The following is an 18,481-nucleotide window of genomic DNA, read 5'->3' as shown; positions in this document are numbered from 1 at the left end:
ACAGGAAATATTGTACCTATCATCTAAGATTTCATGATAACAAATCACATATGGCAGTAATGTTTGGCAAAATAAAATGATCAGTAGTTTAAAATTTTTCATTGGGTGACCACATTAGTTGTAGTGTTGCAAATAATTGTGTAAGACATGCTTAGCGATACAATGTAGCATTTAAATTTATGGAATCTGTAATGAGTAATTGTGAAGTTCTTCCTTAACTTTTATGTGTGTTTGCCAAGTGAGTTATAAATTAGAGTGATAATAGTATGGACGGCACAAACCCCGCTGAAAGGACGGCATACCAAGGAGGTAGCTGGCATTCAATGTATAAATATCATATTTTGTCTCAATTTCAATTTGCTTGTGTTAAAGATTTAAATAAGTTGTGATTTTATCTTCCTTAACTTTTATATGCGTTGGGAAGGGAGTTATAAGTTAGTGTGGTAGTAGTATGGACGGCACGAACCCCGCCGAAAGGACGGCATACCAAAGGGGTAGCTGGCATTCACCTAGTTTGTTTTCTTGTCTTTGCTGTAGCAATAAGTTGTGAATTTCTTCCTTAACTTTTATAAGTGTTGGCCAAGTGAGTTATAAATTAGAGTGATAGTAGTATGGACGGCACGAACCCCGCTGAAAGGACGGCATACCAAAGGGGTAGCTGGCATTCAACTAGTTTCTTTTCTTGTCTTTGCTATAGCAAGTTATAACAGATATGTAGTTAATGACTCGTACTAACTTTTGAAAGTGAAAAGTTTTTGGAAATTTTTGGTAAGATAAGTTTATAAAAAATATTTACCATGCTATGTTAAGTAAGTAGGATTGATGTTGTGTGTTATTTGGACAATGTCATATTTTTGAGATGTAATAACTTTTTGTAGAATATTATTGTAGAGGCAGCCCACTACCGGAGTCAAGGATTTTCTTGGTGATTGTAATTTCATTACTTATTTGCACTGTGTGTTTTGTTCATATGTAGTGATGTCTAATTCCCTAACCGATTCTTTTACGCCTGTGGCTTCAAAGAAGTTTTCGAGGGCGGGGATGTAAGGGGTCCGTAGGCCCTTACTATAAGTTTTGCGACAGCACAGGTCGACAGGACAAACAATCGATAGTGTGCGTCGGGTGGCGAGAGCGAGAGCGAGTGTTGAGACAGAGTAGTTTGGTACGCGCTGTGGGCCGAGCCGGGTGGAGGTCTGTTGCTGGAATTCAAGACCGTACCGACAAAGGGAGTGGCCATCGCCGTGGTTTAACCCCTTTGTGATAGGAATATTCGGGAAAGTGAAAAAGTATAATTACTAGTGTGATTCAGCGATATTTCTGTGCCGATATTTGTAATTACGCTTCTACCGCGCCGGCATCATGTGGATTGCAGTGTTGGATTGCAGTGTTGGATTGCAGTATTGGATTACAGCGATTGAAATTGCGTGTGATGATAATGAATAACGAAAGGGCCTGTGCTGAGATTAGCCGTTATTAATTCTGTACTACGAAGGCAGTGGCTGTCTCCTTACTTTGTGTTTTTGTGATGAATATAGGTCATTGATTAATGAAGCTGTGTTGTCGTTCTTCTTGGCACCAGACATTTCTTTATTACGGCATTTGAGAAGGACAAAAGGGAATGTAACATCTCCGTAGCAGTCCTATCCGATTGCCAGCCCCATTAGGTACACGGTCACATTAATTATTATCTATTTGGGCTGCTATCAGATCCTGATCGAGCGGGATAAGTCAGTAAAATAGACCGGAGTGTTACATCACGTCGTCCAGAATCGACCCAAGAATGTCTTCTCAAATTCGAAAAATGATTGGCACCTATTAGCGATCTCCATCGCCCACAGAGCTGTGCGCCAGTTATAAATGAGATCACGAACTGTATCTTTTGGTCTTTCAGTCCGTGACGTAGGCAGTTCCTTCAGGAAACTCTCAATAAATATCACGCGATGCACAGTTTTGTTCTCTTCCGAGAAGCTTTCGAACTGGTAGCGTTTTAGTAAAGATTCCTCAAGTTTTATGTGTGCCAATGTTGGCACCGCAGCTCCAGGGCCCGCCGCGACCAAGGCATCTAGAAACAATCAGGCCGGCCATTCCGGGGGGTCGCGCTGCTATTGGCTAACGCGTATGACGTCAGCGGGAATAATCAACATCATTGCGCGAGAGTTTCAATACCAACATCGTAAATTGTATGTCGTTAAGTGCTGATGCACATTATTACGCATAGCTTAAATCAAAAATTGTAATAAATAAACACTCGTATGCCACAATCAAAGACATATTAAGAGCTGTACTATCTTATTGCGTTCACAAATACTCACCGTAGCTCAGGAAAATTAAAACGCAGCCCACTGAAGACTTTTCTTCGAGGCAAGCTTTTTATGTTTCCTGCTTTAACTTGTGAGTTCAGATGACTTATTCTAATGAAGGTATTTGCCTTAAGTAGAGAGAAACCCCGTTGTGGTGCATTTCGGGCAATTTTTAAGTCACTGTAAAAATTATCTTTTGCGCCACTCAGTCATAATTAGCAACATGTAGCCAATGAAAACTGTAAAATATCACTTAAAACTTCTTTATTTTATTGAACCAGTCAATTGGAGTAGACGTGATCTCACCTCTGAATATTACGGAGATTTAGTCATTACCGGCGGTGTAATATGAACCGAGAAGAATTTTCCCTCAGACTGGGACCCTGTCGATAAGATCAAATCCGGCCTACTGTGAAACATTTTCTAATTTGTTGTTCTAATGCAGAAGAAAACTGGCAACTGACTCTAAATAATGAAAAGAGTGAGGTCATCCACATGAGTACAAGAGTAATGTGCTAAATTTCGGTTACACGAAGAATAATGCAAGTCTAAAGACTGTAAATTGAACTAAATGCTTTGGGATAACAATTACGAATAATTTAAATTGGAATAGACAGATAATGTTGGGGGAAAAGCAAACCAAAGACTCCGATTTATTGGCAGAACACTTTGGAAACGCCACAGGCCTACTAAAGTGACGAATTACTCTACGCTTGTCCTCCCTGTTCTGGACTATTGTTGTGCAATGTACTATCTGCGTCAGATAGGTATCGAAATCGAAAAAGTTCTAAGACGGACAACTCGTTTTGTATTATCGCGAAATAGGCGAGAGAGTGTCACAGATACGATATGCGAATTGAGCAGGATCTACTCATGAAATTTCATTCACCAACTTTGTTCTCCGAATGAGAAAACATTTTGTTGGCGTCCAACTACATAGGGAGAAAAGATCATGATAATAAAATAAGAAAAATCCGATCTCTCACGGAAAGACTGGAGTGTTCGTTTTTCTACCGTGCTTCTTGAGAGTGGAATGATAAAGAAATAGCTTGAAGATGCCTCGATGAACCGTCTGCCAATCAATTAATTGAGAAATTCAGGGTAGTCATGTAGATTTCCACAACACTCACAGAGTAGTTGGCTTACAGGACCCTGTTACTTCTTTTCAAAGCGCAATATTCGTTCCTCAGCTGTGGTAGCTCTGTTTTTAATCTGTCTGTTACGTATTTAGCAGTAACGTCTAGGCCAACAACTAGCTCTGTACTGATCGACTAATCTAATTTGAATTTTCTTCGGAGATAAAGCTTCTAAGGCAGATAATATACGCTTCTCTTCAAGCATCGTCGATCTCTTGCTCATGTTACTTATTTATAGAAGTAAATCTATTTACGAAAGCATTATTGTCGCTGTAGAAAGGCAACGTTTGTAAACGCTGTAAAAATAACGTGCGAATAATTCCAAGAACTATAATAGGTAGAAAAGTGTGTCTGAAAGGGATCAGTATCTGGCAATCACCTGAACGTTGTCTTTGTTGGTGCTTGCGACAGCCTCAGATGCATCTGCAAGCTATTTTGAAATCTACTGTGATGGCAAAACGTCACCGTTTAATTATCTTTTCAAAGGAAATCCCAAGCTGAATTTTTAAGTTCTGTTCATATTCTTCGGGAAGAAAGTGATATCAGCCAATCTTTGCATTATTCGCATTAACAGGATCAGTTCTTTTACAGCGTGGGACTCATTTGCGCTATAGTTGTATTATTTTAACGAAACCGATGGTAAACGACATGCACAGCTTTATATGGATCATTTTTGCACTCAGCAGTAGCGCAGTGATTTCTAATTATGTTCGTTGTACTACAAAACTATCAAATAGAAGAATAGCTGATAAACAACCGTATTTTATTTATTTCACCTCATGGATTTGGCAATTTTCTTGCATTAACAATGCACGCGTATTGTTCTCGCTTCTTGCTTCCCGTATTCCTAATAACATCACGCCGTTTCACCAACAGTCTGAGCGGGAAGCGATTCTGGCATACACTGCGTTGCCCCAACACTGCATTCTTCGCTACACGGGCTGTACCTAACAGCAGCATTGCGATTCAAATTCTCTCTCGTGTATGAAGTCTCAGTAATTCGTCGATATCTTGTCATTGTTCTTATGCTCTAGCCCTGGCATAGTCTGCGGTACTTCAAGCCCTTCCTGTGCAGGGGTCTACTACGTTCGTTTTCCTTGCAACTCGCTAAATTATTCATATGCTGCAGAGTCGCGGCTATTTCGGTTTCAGTTCTTGTATTTCAGTTATTGGAAACATCATCTATAGTCATTGTAATATTTTTAACCTGCCCTTCAATCGCTTGACGCGCTTCCCAGAGATAGTAACTCGTGCGTCCAATTCTCTTTGTTAGCTTAATCTTTGTGTTGCGTAACAAGTTCTTCAACCTGGGAATACATTTTATTTATTTCATCTTTAATATTGTCAACGATTTGCTTATGTCGCGCTTCGAGGACCTTATTGAGCTTTTCTGCAAACCTCTTGTCTCGGTTTCTCTTAGCCTTGCTTTTTCTTCGCATTCTAGCTTCTTGGTCCTTTTCCTGTCTTCTCTTTCCCTTCTCTTTCTAGCCTTCTCCTTCTTCTCGCCTTCTAGCTCCTTAATCCTTTCCCTCTCTTCCCTTTCGCTTATACAATTTGTACAAGAGCCAAGAGGGAATAATAAGAATGGATGACCAAGAACGATGTGGTCGAATTAAAAGGGTGTAAAACAGGGATGTACTCTTTCCCCCATAATGTTCTTTCCACCGAAAAAGCAATGATGGAAATAAAAGAAAGGATCAAGATTGGATTTAAATTTAAATTGAAAGGATGTCAATGGTACGATTCGCTGATGACATTGCTGTACTCAGTGAAACTGAAGAAGAATTACAGCCCGCATCTCGTGGTCGTGCGGTAGCGTTCTCGCTTCCCACGCTCGGGTTCCCGGGTTCGATTCCCGGCGGGGTCAGGGATTTTCTCTGCCTCGTGATGGCTGGGTGTTGTGTGATGTCCTTAGGTTAGTTAGGTTTAAGTAGTTCTAAGTTCTAGGGGACTGATGACCATAGATGTTAAGTCCCATAGTGCTCAGAGCCATTTGAACCATTTTTTGAAGAATTACATGATAGGCTGAATGGAATGACTAATTTAATGAGTATAGAATATGGGTTGGGAGGAAATCGAAGGAGGTTAAAAGTAATGAGAAGTAGCAGAAATGAGAACAGCGAGAAACTTAACATCAAGATTTATGCTCACGAAGTGGATAAAATTAAGGAATTCTGCTTCCTTCAGCAAAATAACCCATGATGGACGGAGCAAAGAGGACATCAGAAGCAGACTAGCACTAGCAAAAATGGCATTCTTGGCCAAGAGAAGTCTACTGGTATCAAACATAGGCCTTAATCTGTAGAATAAATTTCTTTGAATGTACGTCTGGTGCACAGCATTGTATGGTAGCGAAATATGGAGTGTGGGAAAAACGGAACAGAAGAGAATGGAAGCAATTCAGATGTGGTGCAACAGAAATTAAGGTAAGAAATGAGGAGGTTCTGCGCCCATTCGGAGAAGGAAGGAATTTGTGGAAAACGTTGATAAAGAGAAGGGACAGGATGATAGAACATCTGTTACGATGTAAGGGAATGAATTAAATCATAATGTAGCCGTAGAGGGGCAGAAACTATGGAGGAAGACAGAGACTGGAATACATGCAGGAAATAATTGAGATCATAGGTTGCAAGTGCTACTCTGAGATGAAGAGATAGGAGCAGTAGGGTAATTCCGCCGCAACAAACGAGTAAGAAGACCGATGACCCAAAAAAGAAAAAGAAAACATATATATTCAACCACAATGCGTCGTAAGTACACTCACAATGTCTTTCAAGTCTATCCTCATCCAAGATGAAGACTCATTCGATTGTTTCATAGTTATTAATATTTTTATCACAGAACAAAGAATGATATACATAATACATGGATACTGTTTTTAAATTAATTACGTTGAATGGTAAATGTTTTTTCTGTACATTTTACCTACTTCGTTCAAGAATTGCATTGTTCGTAGTTGCATGTGAATAAATATCGTTCCCCCTGGGGTAACCAATAAAACAGCATGCCGAATTCCTCCTTGTGGCTTCATAACCGTGAATATAGGGTACGAACAAGGCGATGAGGATGATTGCGATACCCGCTGTTGCAACATACACCCTAGTGCGATCTTCAGCCATTTCATGCGAGGTGGCGACAGCCTATAAGGCAGTCTCCGAATGGGTTTGTCATTACTTACCTCGATTTTATACTTTATCAAATGAGTAAGCCCTAGTCTCTAAGTTAGGACACCAGGAAATTTATCATACAAAATTCTCATCTTCGTCTTATCTTGCTCAGACAGATGTTGAAACAGTTCTATCATTTCACACAACTGTACCCGTGGCTGTAACCGCCATTTCCTCACCCGTTCCTTCCCTTGTTGTTTCGCGCACTGATGCTGACAAAACGTAAATTTCTTTTCTTTGGCAAACTTAAACGGAAAATGCCGATTGGCCAAGTTGAGCATGAGGCCTAGTTTGGCAACAAGGTCATATCCTAGTACTAGCTTTCTCTAAGATTATCCACGACCCTAACCTGTACTTTCCACATTAAGTTATCAATCTGCAGTTTTACGTTCACAGTGGCCTTCCTCTGGTAGATCGTATTAGCGTAAAATTACAATGGTTTGCTTCTCTTCCACTCACCGACTAACAATACCCATAATGGAGCTTTCAGAATCCAATAATCCACAGACAGATTCTCCGTTAACGTGGTAAGACACAAACGGGAGATTCCCCATCCATGGTTGCAATATTCCAGGTATATGGTGTTTCATTTTAACTTAGCCCGTTACTTCCTTCATAATTGTGAAATGTCTGTTCCACCTCTTCTCTGATCGCAAAACCTCAGGATGTGATCCCTCTTTCCTCTATCACCATTAGCGTATGTTTTTCCAACCTCCCGTTTACACCCAATCTGGAGATTAACCTGCCTTCTTTGGTCTGTACATATTATTCTCTGAACCTCCAACTGTTGATTGTGTGGTGTTTGACACCATACTGCTCTCACCCTACCTCCGGTCATAGCCCATTAATAATTAGGCTTACCGCTTGTTTTCCGGTATAGAGCAACCCCAGCGTTTTAACACTTAGTTTTACTCTCCATTTACAGTCACATATCGGTTCTTGGGATACCCTCTTGGAGGGCGCGATTGGGAATCATTTCCGCCACAGTTTGACTTTAAAGTTAGCTCAATCCTTCCCCACGATCTACAGTTCTTTTCACATAAAATATGAAACCACTCTCAACTTTTCACATGATTAAAGCTGTCCATTTAGTGTCTGTGTACCAAACAATCCAGCCTTCTCTTGTAAATCAATTAGCGTACATAATAAAACTGAAGTACATTACAAATGGAACTGTCACACATCATTCCAGTATCACTTATAAAATTCTGCAAACGATGGTGCAGGTTACCATATACTCTGGTCCCCTTATTCACACCAGTCACTAATCTAAAATTCCATTGACGCTGCATTTCTCCATCTTCCACATCGTCACAACTACCCGACTCCAATCACTGCGACAATTCACGCAAATTATTTTGCAGTTGCTCCAACAGGCTCTGCATTTTATGCACTCCTTGCTGTGGCCGCCCACTTCATACATCGTAGCGTCTACTGCATCGGCATCCCACTTCACGTCCAACCGAAACGGGATGCCTGCATCACGAGGCATGCATTCTCCAGGAAAACCTACGTAGTCTGTGTTGTCAGCACAAATATTTACCGGTGGCCACAACAGAACACCATGTATTCACCAACGGCCGGCATGAACCTCTACCTGTTCGCGGAGCCTGCACAAAAGCTTCGCCAGAGGTCGCAACTAGCCCAGGAACTACTTTGCTACGACAGGCACGTGATCGCAAATTGTTCTGGCAGATGCATCCACCAAACGGGATTTATAGGGCGGCGCACTGCAGTTCAACGCACCGCTTGGAAGTATATAGAGCTGCCATGCCGGCAACCACGGTTAGACGCCTCTTCTGCCTGGACGATCTCTTGCAAACACTTGGTATAGTCGACGAACATCTTGACATTGTAGAATTGTTTGACTGTTATCTCTGCCCGAGACAAGTCGGGTCTTTTATTTTATTATTAGTTATTGTATATTGGTGACGATCCGCAGTTGGGATCGATTCTTGTGTTCTTTTGGAGATCGTTTTATTGTTTCGTTTTGGTGAGTCTAATAAATCGTTTTCGGACTTGTGTTTTCCGCATATCTGTTCTGCTATTGCAGATACTTCACTCCTCTAATACGCCCAGCATCCTTCCACCTGTTTTGATTATGTCCTGTCCCTGCTACTGAGCAGTAACGGTTTACCGCTATCGAAAAGTTCTCTAACGGCCTGCAACTCGGCGAATGCTTTTTTAATCGCAGACAGCGTGTCACTCACCGTTACTCTGCCACAGGACGAAACAGAAACACGTGTTTCCCCAAAATTCTTGAGTACGCCTATTAGCTCCTGCACTGTACTTTCATCCTGGACTCCTCGAATTCGGACTTCTTATTTTAGTTCCTCCTACCTCAGGTGATGTGGGTCTCATACGGCGCAAATGCTCATTCTGAAACAATCGCAAAATAGTGACCAATAAATCAATAGCAGTCCCGCCTCGACTCCCATCCCCTACACAACACTCTGCTACCAATTTTGTTCCTAATATAATACGACTGGTGGGCCTCAGTATTTATTAACTGTCGACGCTGGAATGGAATCAGTGTTTTTAATTTCTTTAAATGGAATCAAGCTCTCCCGCATGTTCAAAATACATCGCCACCGTTGTATGATGACAGGAAGCAAACGCCGTCTCGGTCCTGATGGAGCTGTGGATCTCGGGCGAAACCCCGCTCCCCCCCCCCCCCCCCCCAGGAACACTTCTCCCACCAGAGGAGATTTGAGTCCAAGTCAAACGTACAACACGCTGTGGCAAGATCCCTGAAGCAATTACCACAATCACTACCTTCACCCTCGTAGTAACTTAGCGCAAACTTAGTAACAGGCTTAACAGCTCAAACTTCCAATGAATTGTTAAAAACGTTTTTACCCACTCTTTTCAGCTCTAATGAGCGTGACACAAGCCCAAAGTTCAACTACTTAGCGCCAAGATAAGTAAAATCATCAGAGAACAAGAAGGTGTGCTAGACAACTTCAATACTAGGGCAAGGATTTAACACATAAATAACAAGCAAGCTTTAACAACAATATTCTTACTACGTAAACATAATAGTGGCCAAGAATATGATTACTATATAAATCTACCAGGACTCAGATTTAGCAACAACGCTTTTAAAACTTATTATGCTAAAAGTAGACTTTGTATCGGCCAAGTGCATTATTACTACAGGCTAACAGAACTTACTAACAAGACTTTTAAAACTTTCTATACTCAGCGTAATACTGGTCAAGTTCAATATCACCACATTCAAACAACGAGCTACTGTCATCCAGATGCATCGTAGACTCACAGGGCCACAACCGCAATGCGCTAGCTTAGCCTTCATGGAGCGTAGCAATCTAAGTGAGGCCGAACACTGGCCCAAGGCTTGCAGCCATGAGGGCGCTAAGGGTCTGTGCAATAGAATGTTAAATGAGCCCGTGCTACCGTAACCAGCTCATCAGCTCTTACTTAAAATTTACTAACTGCAGTAGTAGTGAAGGGAAGTGAAGCGCACTACTTGAAGAACATACTCTGCAATACAACCGCCCGAAAGGGTAACATACACACTTTGTTACAAAAAGTTAGTTTATAGTCAGTTCAATGAAAGAGTTCAATAAAAGACCCGACCTCACAACGCCCTGTACTGCCAGGACATTGTGGCCACACAATACAGCATAGACATGTCTCACATTTCCAGAAGTTTTAGTTTTTTTAAAAACATAACCTATCCACGCGATAGACCACCAGTACCTCCACATTTGGGGTTACAACAGTAGCAACAACCAGATACGGATGATGCAGAATCGCTACAGCCGAGAATGTTATCACAGCTGAATAAGTATCGTTTCCGTCAGCTTAAAACGACGGGATCATGTGTTAACACTCCACTGCACGTAATCACACTTTATCAGAGTTGCCGCCGGAGACAATCCTTGCAGCATATCACAACGGCCTTACCACACCACGACAAGGCAAAGAGGATCAAACGGAGCACCTCTAACACGGTGGTAGCTACTCAGTAAACGGTCGTTTCTGTCACTTTAAGTCGGTGGGCATGCTTTTGAAGTCCTGCTTAGGAAAAAGCAGGTTATCAAACATAGCAGTTGTCGGAGCCAGTCCTTGCAATAATTCACAACAGCTGCACCATAAATGAAGGCAAGGGAATTTTTACACACATTTGAAGAATAACTCCAACAATTTTCAGTCGCAGTCGTTATCGGCACTTCAGTACGACGGAAAAACCACTAAGAAGTTAATAAAGCAAGTTCTCGTAGTCAACCATAGTGGCAACGCAACACAGTTTTTTATCGTTGGCATGGTCAATCGGCGTAGTGTTCTTCACGGCGAATAAACGTTACAACAGAGCTACTCACCAAGTAATTGAACCTGGTCCGCAAAATTGAAAAAAATGGAATGATCAGCCGAGCCTAACCACAAACTTGGCTACGAATTACTCTCTCCAGTATCCTGACTAAATCCAGTTAAGAACCAAAACTATGAACAGCAAAGAAGAACTAAACTATCACAGACGCATTTCAACACTTTCGCAGAGCTCAGCGCTTACGGACTACTTGCTATCACCGGCCACCACACTGTCCAATACAACTCTGCCTCGTCGCTGCGGCTGTTAACACCGGCAGTCAAGAACTGGTCGCCTTTTCGCCTTTTGACAGAACCGCAGGAGCTGGAAATGCAGATTGCCGGTGGAGGAAACTGACTGGCACAATGTCAGTCAGGATGCCTTCACGTTCATACACCGCCACTCCGCGGCCATTGTGATCGCCATGACAGACATAGACGTCATTTCATCCGAGGTAGCGCTGTTAAGTGCTCCTCCTGTAACGGTGCAATGTCTAGTTCCAACTCCATACCATTTCTGTCAGTAGATCGTTCTTTACTGACGCTCTGACGCCGTTGGCATTCAGTATCGCGGTACGATATGCATGGAGCTGCGTACTACGGTATTGGAGATGAGGCGGAGGGGGGGGGGGGGGGGGGGGTTACAGGTTGCTGCTGCGAAGACGCGGCGGCACGCGCCGACGGGCGCTACCGGCACCCTCGCACGGCGCGGAAGTTGAAATCAGCAGCTCGTCTCCCATGGCGGCAGTGATCTATACGGTATCTTTCTTCAAGATCCTCACTCCAAGCCAACGGCGACTCCGTCGCCATGGTATCCCTATGTTCAACGCCTGCCGATACCGCCAGAGCATCTGGTATCGTTCCCTCTTAGGCGGAGCTTCAGAGGCAGGAACTTTCCGTTCCGCCGGTGCGCGAGCCAATGACGGCCGCCGTTCCATAGACGCACTGACGTCGTCATCCACTGTCTCAGACGCTGAAACGTTGGTTTGCTCAATAGGGACTGTATCAACTAGAGAGGGAATGAATAGTGTCCCATGGCGACGTCGTACGCTGCCCCTTTTCACGTCGTTTAGGGGAGCATTACTTACGCATTCGTCCTTCTGTGTCCGAAGACGAGAGAGAGAGTATCGGCCGTCAGTCAGAGAGTCGACCAAGGGCCACGTTCGATACCAGCGTCATCGACGGGTGCAGTAGGAGCAACTACCGAGGACATAGCTGCAGTCGCGTCGTCTGTCACCTTGTCCCCAACCGTATCATGAAAGATCGGAATACTATCCATGAGCTGTGTACGTGATTCCGAGAGCCGCCGGGTGGTGGGCGTAGTCTTCGGCGACGTCATGTACGTGATCCGAAGTGACGTAGCCAACGAGGAAAGTACTATTCCTTCAGTCGGTAGCTGCGTTATCTGTGGCAAAAGACATTCACATCTTTCTATGAGGCCCTCTTTCCACACCCAGATATGTACGCAGCTGCCCGTCGTACATGATTACTGTCTGACATCGGCTGATGGTTTGATAAGACGGAACGTAGCTGCGCTAATCACAGTAATCTGACGCAACCCTTTGAGAATAGGGAATTTGATTAAGGCGGCGAAGCATTCTGTCTTATGATCATGTACAGCGCCATGTGGTTGGGAAGCCCTGTGATGTGCTCTGCAGGTATCTCGAACGCATTTCGATTAAGCGTATAGTTAATATACAAATGCCTAATCCCGTGTGTGAAACTTTGACCACGCTGACGGTAACGTCAGCGTGACGTAAACGGTGTCTCTGTTTGCTCGCGTTTCAAACGGGCTCGCACTCAGCAACATTGATCATCTTAACGTAAATGCCGTTACCGAAGTTCCGATGGTGGTATCTCCTGACGGAGAAAACTTTTCAAATCTAAGGCTTTTGGTCGTGCATATTCCGAATAAAAGTCGTAACGTAACGTCGATTTTCTGAATTTATCTGCTATGATCTCAGTGTGCGAAGCCAGCGTGCAATCGAAGTCGCAATGTCTGCAGGGTGGATTGATGTACGAGACGTCTTCTCCGGGCGGCCGCTAAAGCCGTACTCTCCAGCTGAGTTACCCAAGTGCGGCTCTCTCCTCGTCCTTATTTGCTGTAAAAGGCAGAGGTCCCGAGTTTTGGTCAGGTACACAGTTTTAATCTTCCAGGAAGTTTCATACCGGTGCAAACTCAGCTGCAAAGTGAAAATTTAATTCTGGAAACATCCCCAAGGCTGAGGCTAGGCCATGTCTTCTCAATATTTTTTCATCCAGGAGTGCTAGTCATGGTAGGTTTGCTGGAGAAATTGTGAAGTTTGGAAGGTAGATGAGATACTGGAGGAGACAAAGCGGTTGTGTCGGTTGGTAGTGCACTTGCCCGCAAAAGGCGAAGGTACTGAGTTCAAGTCCCACTCCACCTCACACTTTCAGTCTGCCTGGTAGTTTCTCTCCTACTTTGTATATTAGTATCCAGAAGCCAGGCAGAAGGAGGGGTAAGGATTGTCACTACATTAATAATGACATGTAAAATAAGTAAGTTCTGACAAACAGTATCCCACTAACGTCACGAGACTAACATCAGCATTACTTTTCCGTTCTTTACAATTTCTCGAGTATTTTGCGCTACAGGAAGTCGCATATCAAGGATTCCCTTGAGTTGACAGTAGAACGGGTATGTATGATAGAGAAATGGCGGTCAATTTACCTTCAGGATGGCATCAAAGCTAGAAATAAATGTTCGCGTATGTTTATAGTTGCTAGACGCCTCCCCATTGTTTTGGCACCAGCATAGTCGTGTGAGTGCGTTTCAGACGGTCCACTGGTCACGTCGACTGAAGTTTGCGGGGTGGCTAGGCTACTGCATGTGGAGAATGCCAAGCAAGTGACGTTCAGTGTAGATTTAAAGACAGTGGCATCAGTCCGACGGACAATTACGTGTCCTAGCTGAGCCGTGGCGCTTCCTTGAGGGCGCGCACACGATCCTACTGGCGCCACTTGTGCGCGCGTTCCATCCACTCTGGTCTTCATCGTATCATCTTTGCGGAGTTATGTGTTCTCCATGGGGCTCTGTGCTGGCGAGTGCAGTGTAAACAAATAGCTGGCAATTGCAGCGAGTTAACACCGTTGATTGCTGGGCTATAAGGGCCCGCATTTTCCTGCAGTATTGACCGTTACTACAGCAAGTTTTGTGGACAAGAAGCGGCTCTCGTCGCATGCAACCTGTTCACGACTTGCATCACTCAGTAGTGTTGTGCTAAATACGCCGAGATGTACTGAACAATTTGTCGGCAGCCACGAGCAGCAGGGCAGCAGGGCAGTATTTTAGGGTGCCTACCTGGAGTTCTACCGCTATTGGCCTCCTTGGCATTTGTTTGAAATTATCTATGAAGATTGTTTAGTAAGTAAAGACTGTTAATTCTGCCACATGTGAGCTGTTCAGGATTAGAGTTTCTTTATGTTTTTCTGTGACCTCTTTGGGCCCGCGTGTCTCAATCTGCAAGTTTCTGTATGCTCCAAGTTAGTATTGTGCAATGTTAATCTTATGCTTGATGTCATGGTCCGTTATTATTGAATATTTGATACTACTGATTGTAATATCTGGTTCTTGTAGACCTCATGGCCCTTTCTGGATTTCGACTTTATTTTGTGCGCGCTCAGCTTGAAGGTACACAACGGTAGGTCGTGTGTGTGTGCATGCTTGTATTTGAGTCTCTTACTCCGTGTTGAGGAGCCCTTCGGGTTGTAGGGTACATTTCAACCGGCCATCTGCCACTTGGTGCGTATCCCATTTACAGTGTCTATTAACCCCTAAGAGATCGCAATAATATTATACCTTGATTTTTTAAAATCCTTTTTGAATTATTATGTAATTATACTGTTTGACTTCTTGTTATTAATGGAAAGGTTAGCTCGCTATGTTATGAGTGGGGCGTTCCCATACTGAAGTTTAAATAGTTGAATTTTTAATTGACCGTTTAAGTATTACTCCATATCCTGAATGAGATTTTCACTCTGCAGCGGAGTGTGCGCTGATATGAAACTTCCTGGCAGATTAAAACTGTGTGCCCGACCGAGACTCGAACTCGGGTCCCGAGTTCCAGTCTCGGTCGGGCACACAGTTTTAATTTGCCAGGAAGTTTCATTACTCCATATGTTAATCTTCATCAACTTGTTTTGTTGTTTGGTGTATGTTGACGCATTTACTGAAAATAGAAATACCCTAAGCCCCTTTGTACAACTGCCCCCTCCCCCCATCCTTCACCCATACTGTAGGCGGGGTGATGAAATGACAACAAAGAAGAAAATACAGGGATGTTTCCAGAATGAGATTTTCACTCTGCAGCGGAGTGTGCGCTGATATGAAACTTCCTGGCAGATTAAAACTGTGTGTCCGACCGAGACTCGAACTCGGGACCTTTGCCTTTCGAGGGCAAGTGCTCTACCAACTGAGCTACCGAAGCACGACTCACGCCCGGTACTCACAGCTTTACTTCTGCCAGTACCTCGTCTCCTACCTTCGCAGGAGAGCTTCTGTAAAGTTTGGAAGGTAGGAGACGAGGTACTGGCAGAAGTAAAGCTGTGAGTACCGGGCGTGAGTCGTGCTTCGGTAGCTCAGTTGGTAGAGCACTTGCCCGCGAAAGGCAAAGGTCCCGAGTTCGAGTCTCGGTCGGGCACACAATCTGCCAGGAAGTTTCAAAATACAGGGAGCTGACGCCACGGCAGGGCAGTGCGTAAAACCCTGCATGTGTCTGTTTCTGCTGCGAGGTTGGCCATTGACGCCGTTAACATCTTCGCAGCTGGGCACTGACACTGCGTGCGATCTCGCCATCAGTCCACCTTTACTCTGCCATCGACTCCACAAGATCGGCCACGTGGTACGCTGTCATTGCCTTTTGGTCCGAGGTATCAACTGGGGACCTGTCAGCTACACGCTGTTGGACTCCGCCGCCGCCAGCCGTCGCTCTTCAGCCTGTGATTCTGAGATCATCACGCTGGAAGGTTCCACCTCGCTCCAGCTAGTCGAGAGAGACGCTAACACGCCACCCTGACAAAACAACAGCCAGCGACGGGAATATGCTGACATCGAGGCCGACTGCCTCCAGGCCGCCGCTCGGAGAAACACCCTCTGCGGTACATCCATAACGACACGCCATAGCCCAAGGTTCAACACCCGTTGCTTGTCATCCGCTGACTATGGGCACGCTGCTCTGCGTTTGTTTATGGTTGAAATTATGAAACTTCAATAACAAACTGGCTGCCGTCGTCGTCTGTACCTTTACCCATCTCCAGCAGAAAGACATTCGCCTATTCCTTTCATACCGATACCAATGACATATACAATTATAGGTCACTTGTATAGTGAAGCCACGGCAAACTAACGTAACAAATCGAAAAACAGATTGATGGTGTGGAAAGCATGCTCGGAACGTCAGCATGTTCGTTACTTGGTACAGGTCCAGACGATGACTAGTTTCGTGGGGCCATCAACGTGAGAACTGAAAGGAATCCGTTAAATTTAGGTTACACGATAAGTCATACAAATACTCGTAGAAAGGCTGATGAGTCAACTAAATATCTAGAAATTATAGTTACGATCAACTGGATACTAATGCGGGAAAAGCAATCCAAAGACTGCGTATTACTGGCAGAATTACAAGGTGTGAAAAGTCTATTAAAGAGACTGCCTACACAACGCTTGCCCATCCTCTGCTAGAGTACTGCTGTGCAGTATGCGATCGGTATCAAATAAGACTGACAGAGAATATCGGAAAAGTTCAAATAAGGGCAGCTCGTTTTGCATTTTGTCGAAACACGAGAGAGAGTGTCAAGGATACGATACGTGAGTTGGTGTGGCAGTCATTAAAATAAAAACGTTTTCCTTTGCCATGAGATCTTTTCATGAAGTTTAAATCTCCAAAGTTCTCTTCCATATGCGAAACATTTTCTTGTCAACCACCTACATAGGGAGAAATGATCATTGTAAAAACGTAAACGAGACCAGAACCCTCACGGACAATTTAATATTTCATATTTCCTGAGTGCAGTTAGAGAATAGAACGGTAGAGATATAGATGAAAGTGGTTTGAGGAACCCTCTGACAGGCGGTTAAGTGTGAATTGCAGAGCAGGCACGTAGATGTAAACATAAATCATTATAGGTGCTACCCTTTGTCATGATATTATTATGAGTTAAGATTCTGATTTTCTTTCCCTCAGCGTGGAACCTTAACGTTTCAGACATCTTGTGGATTGTTTAGCGTCATTACCGTTTGTAATTGAACTCCTACGCACTGGCCAACTCTGTGGAAAATGTCGATTTATTCGCAGATATTGGGAGATCATTGGAAATACATGTCGATACATTAATTTAGCAACATTCTGGTTCTCTGAAATTACAGTGTCTCTTAAAATACTTTATTATGTGATGCCAGTCACATATAGAATTACGAGGGCGAGCTTAAAATTAAGGCCCGCGAATGATTTATGTGAATACTGTCAAAGATTTTTAAATAAAACAGACGTTATTGACATTCTACATCTTTATTATTTATGTCAGCATATTTACAGCATTCCGCTGCTAGAGGGTTCCGAACTGTAGAATGTAACATGACAGAATGTAATATGACTCTATCGGTTACGTGCGAAACATCGCGCTGTAATCGGGTTTTGAATTCGGAGAGTTCGTTTACACTTGGAGTACCATCTCCTTCAGCATGATAATGCCAGGCCACATACGAGCGCTGCGGCACCTGCACCCAGACGACTTACGCTCCTCCTTACTTTCCCGACAATGCCCCACCAGATTTTCACCTGTCTCCAAAACTTAAGGAACACCTTCACACTTAAGTTTGGTAGTGATGAAGAGGCACAAGCGGAGGTCGCGGCTCCGTCAATAACGTCAGATATTCTACACTGACTGTGTCAACAAAGTGGTCTCTCGTTGGGAAAAATGTGTTCATCGCCTGGGCAACTACGTTGAGAAAAAATATGTAAGGAAGAAGAATAAATATGTATAATTTAAATAACTTATATCTTATTTAAAAATCTTTACGGGTTTTCACACAAGAAAATCGAAACACTACTTTTCAGCACATCCTCGTAAATGTCTGAAGGAAAAATTTGGTTGCCACAATGTGAGGTCTACACTCGTGCCCATAAATTAAGGATAATTGCACAATGTGGTGCCACACCACGTGGCTATACACAAATCTGGCACTAATAGTATAGGCACATAGGGACACACACGACACAGATCTGTAAGTCCACGGTATTGGTGATAAGTTGAGAAAACCGTCCCGCAACACATGTGCTACTAAACGCCACTGTTTCCTGCGTATGTACTCCGACGTCATTATAGGATATGATCACCGTGCACATGTACATAGGCCACACAACGGGCTGGCATACTCTGGATCAGGTGGTCGAGCAGCTGCTAGGGTATGTCCCATTCTTGCACCAGTGCCTGTCGGAGCTCCTGAAGTGTCGCAGGGGTTTGAAGACGTGCAGCGATACGTCAACCAAGAGCATCCCAGACGAGTTCGATAGGGTTTAGGTCTGGA

At 43.8% G+C, this 18,481-nt stretch overlaps 1 non-coding gene across 1 annotated transcript; it reads right to left on the bottom strand.

Annotated features, from left to right (window-relative positions):
* Positions 1 to 15,308: 15,308 nt before the first annotated feature.
* Trnas-cga (transfer RNA serine (anticodon CGA)) lies at positions 15,309 to 15,383 on the bottom strand. The gene has a single exon. It is a non-coding gene; the product is annotated as a tRNA-Ser (tRNA).
* Positions 15,384 to 18,481: the final 3,098 nt, after the last annotated feature.

This window comes from Schistocerca serialis, chromosome 2 (assembly GCF_023864345.2).
Source record: "Schistocerca serialis cubense isolate TAMUIC-IGC-003099 chromosome 2, iqSchSeri2.2, whole genome shotgun sequence".
NCBI lineage: Eukaryota > Metazoa > Arthropoda > Insecta > Orthoptera > Acrididae > Schistocerca > Schistocerca serialis.
Note: the sequence above shows the minus strand (reverse complement) of the source record. Positions and strands in the feature narration are given on the sequence as shown.